Raw genomic sequence first — 4,467 nt, 5'->3', positions numbered from 1 at the left:
AAAAAGAGAAGAACACTGACTCCAGGAAATGTCGGTTTTCAGTTTTACCCAGAACAGTAATAGAGCATCGTGTGTAGTCTTGGTATATATACCAGATGAAAGATATGGGGAACAGTGCGAGTGGATTTCGAGGAACTGATCTTTGGACCAACCTGTCCAGGCCATGCATGCCGAGTCATCAAGAGAAGAAAAGCTTATTGTAAACGCAGACTGGTTCTGTGAAAGGACGTGCGACACCTCTAGGAGGTCATTAATGATTTCGGACGATTTTGATGGTAACTGAGATTCCAAGGAACCTCTACCATCAAGGACAACCTCTGTAGACGGATCTAAGTCGTTACCAATAAGGTGAATGGAGCAGACGCGGGATGAGGTGGGACACCACAGTTTGTGTGAATAGATCAGGTGATGTCTTGCACGTTTTGGTAAGACTGATGATTTTGTTCCATTTCTTGCAAAGGTAACAAGACAGAGACAGCATTTTTTGTGTGAAGATGATCCATTCAAAAGATCATGAAGGGTCAGCAACGGCAGGATATGGGACGGGGAGTCGTCTTCTTCCTCTATTTCCTGGTTCTGCTCGGGTTCAGGTTCAGGCTGATTTTTGTTCCGAAGATACTTCATGTAGCACTTCTGGCAAATAAGTGCTTGTTCCTTTGCTGACATCAATCCTTGTTGCACCAGCGTATCTAGGAGCCATTTATATTGTGGACTATTTACATTGCGTGCACTTCTGTTCTTATTGCCACTACGTTTCTTGAAGTATACTTGACACCCTTCTCCAACACATTTACCCTCCATCTTGAAACAATAACGATTGGTTTATGAAGCGTCGATAAAGTAACAAAATAGCAAGCCACCGATGATTGCTGTAAACAGCTAATACTTAGTAGTTTGGTACAATTATGCGAAAATGTGTGATAAATAACGAACAACTAATTACACAAAATAACAAGACAATATAATAAATCACATTCAATACCTCCAAGAAGCGCAGAATTGATTGATTACTTAGAACAAAATAAAGTATTTCATATGGATAATCTATCTATTCGATGTGGCGTGGTCGGCAGGCACAAAGAAAGTGAGACAAGTCAGGGTCCCAACCCTGACAGAGCCACAACGCTTTGGAGATGGGACAATAAAACAAGGAAAGTGAGACAAGAATAGCTAGCGTCGAGTCAATGATTCCGTAAACGTATAGACAAAGACAAGAAGATACGGATAAATGTACAAGGCCACACGATCAGAAAATTCAGAAGAGGACAACTTGAGATAGAACAGTATTCATGTATCAGGGTGTCCTCAGTGTAAATCTTTATATCGATACTGTTTATTTAGTCGTTACACATCATAAAACTGTCATGAAAATATCCGCTCTGATATTCAATATAAAAGTTTGTATATAATAAGCTATATAATAGGGTTTCAGACAAGGTTGTTACTCATTTCCCCTTTTCTTTCAATTTACAACCACATTCAGGCGGCGATATGAGAACGTTCCACCACATGGAATTAGCTGATTTTTGGTACACATATGAAACAAGTAAAGCTCTATCCGATTTTCTGATGGAAATTTGCATCCAAAACTATATAACGGGAGAAAATTGCAATTTTATGGCATTTTTCTTCATAATTGTGTCTCTGCAAGTGCATTTTCATCCGAGAATTTTTTTTTTTTATGTTTTCTGAATAAACACGATATTTTGGAAATAGTTATCAAAAGAAATTTATACTATGTTGCGAATTACAATTCCGAGATAACCTTCTTCTATTTACGAACTTATGTCTTTGATGCTGAAATTGACAACTTTATAAAAATACATTTTCACTGAAATTATGAAATCTGGGTGTCGGAAAGGTGTAAAATTATTCTTCGGAAAAGAAAAAAACAGTAGTTGAGCTAGATAAGAAATTATACGGGGGCAGGCTCCTATGGAGAATTAACATTACTGGAAACAGGCCCTTAACTTACACACCACATGAATGGCTGTGTTAGCAATAAAATATTAGAAATTGAAAATATGAAAATTGTTTGTAATATTTGTCTTCCCAGCATGAAAATTACCCAATTTGTCAGCTGTAAACAAATTTGTTCATCTTCAAATTGCCCTTTTTTTCTATAATTCAAACTTTAGCCAGTATGTTCTTTCTTCTTTCATCACAGGAACATCAAAGTTTTTATAATTAAATTGTTGCTGTTCATTGGTTACGAGAAGTGTGTACATTGCTAGTTTGCTGTTGTGATGGGTTTTTTCTGATTTTGATTTTGAAACCCGGTACCATGATAATGTCATAGATGCCCATTCATGACACCACAGTTGAGATCACATCACAGTAAATATATCATCAAATAGAACAGAAACCTCAAAGTATTACTTGCTGTTTTGTTTTTCACATGCACAAGATCTCAAACCATCATATTAGACCCAAAATGAAATTTTATTTATGAAAACTACAAACCTATTCAAGTTTTCATATTTTAATTTCATTTTACAGATCTTATTTGATAATGTTTTTTGGGAAAATTTTATGTATAAGCAGGGACAGTATATATCCGTCCCTGGTATAAGGTAGCAGTATGGTAAGGTGGTCATGGGTGATTCGCATTTGGTATGAAAGTACATGTTTGGTGATTTACTAATACTATGTATCTCAGTTTTAGACAAGTGCTTTATTTTTGGGATCATGCCACTTTTACAAGGCTACCTGCGATAGAAGGGACATAACTCCAATTTTTGCTCGTAAATTTTGTGATGTTGTTCCTCTGTCCGTTTGTATTTTTTTGGTATAATACGTATTGTTTACACAAACATGTTCCGATTTTAACTAAAATGAGACTAAGTAAGTCGATGACCCTTACAACTGGACTAACAACATTATTTGTGTATTAAAGAAGTATTTTTTGCACTACATATAGAAGCAGACGATCGACAAGTTGCGCAAGTAACCCGACTTGAAAACAAGCTGCGCAAGTTAGTCGACTTGAATACAAGTGCGCAAGTCACGCACATATACCGAGTACAAGTGCGCAAGTTAAACTTGAAACTTACCTCAAATTCGTGCCATTCAACTTCCCGCTGTATTTTGTTAGACTATAATGCTCTCCTTATAAAAGAGTTCCAAACCGGACCGCTTATAAGTACGTTCTCAAATATTTAAGAACGCATTCGAGATACACCAATTTGAGAAATTCTCAGCTAAGTACGTACTTAGCTTAAGAATGGAAAGTTAAGAATTAAGAAGTTTCGAGATTCCGGGGCCTGGACCTAAACTTTTAAAAGGAAACAACTTAACAAGTATCTTTATTTTGTTGTAGATAAAGAAAGCCATACAAAGTCATATATATTGTTTTGTATGTTTTCTGAACGATTCTTTATCTTATGGCCAGCAAATTGATGTATAACGCCCTTGGCTATTTGCTTCTTGTTGATCATTACACTATATAAGTTAATGAATGTTCGTTCAGAAGTTTGGGCATATTTGTCTTATCAGAAGACGAAACTGTTGCATGGTGGATTAAAATGGTAGATTTATGACAATGCAAGTGAATAAAGATGTATCTTCACAATACCGCATGTACTTATCTGAACTTGATAAGCCATAGATTCTGGATTAAACAGAGAAAAATAGAGGCATTATTTGGTAAACGACATATTACCAACAACACACGATGAAGTCCCTTGGCCTTTAGTCGTCGATTTATAGAAGTGTATGTGGCGGATACCCTAAGACAAATTAAAAACGAACGACTTAATTCTTTATTAACATTGTCAATCAGTGGGTAAATATGAGGTATGACACGGTCAGCGGGTATATTTAAGCTATCACTGTACCGTGGTCGGTACCTATTTGGTTCGTCCCAAGTGTTTCTCGGGATATGCTGTGCAGTTCCGGTAGCTTCGCCTTAGCGCACTTGCTTAGTAGCGCAGAGACTTCCTATATAAATTAGACCCAAGCAAACTTAATCAGACTATAATTAGTATTATTTACAAAGGATTTTAATACGACAAACCTATGATACAGTTGCATACAATAAACAGGGTCGTGCTACTTGTCACGGGACTCACAATTACAATACACATTTAACGTTAACAGGGGGCTAGACAAGACCTACAGCGCACCGGCTTATGCAGCGCGGCGCACGGCAGTAACAACTAGCACACGACTATTACAAGTGCTCCCGGCACTAGTACAGTGCAGTGACAACCTTGCGCACCGGCTTATCCAGCGCAGCGCACCGGCTCACACAGCGTAATAGCTACACCGTGCACAGGCCTTACAACCGCTAATCACCCTAACCTACTGCCTCACGACCACTGGTCACTTATTCAGCGACCAACAACTACCACGGTATGAAAGACTTATGCAGTCCTTCCACAAAGACTTATCCAGCCTTTGTATATACCTTATCGTTGTTGTATCTCGCCGTGTTCTTCTGTCAGCATCATAATTCTCTCCCAGAAT

The sequence above is a fragment of the Mizuhopecten yessoensis genome, unplaced genomic scaffold, assembly GCF_002113885.1.
Source record: "Mizuhopecten yessoensis strain PY_sf001 unplaced genomic scaffold, ASM211388v2 scaffold716235, whole genome shotgun sequence".
In the NCBI taxonomy this organism is placed as follows: domain Eukaryota; kingdom Metazoa; phylum Mollusca; class Bivalvia; order Pectinida; family Pectinidae; genus Mizuhopecten; species Mizuhopecten yessoensis.
Note: the sequence above shows the minus strand (reverse complement) of the source record.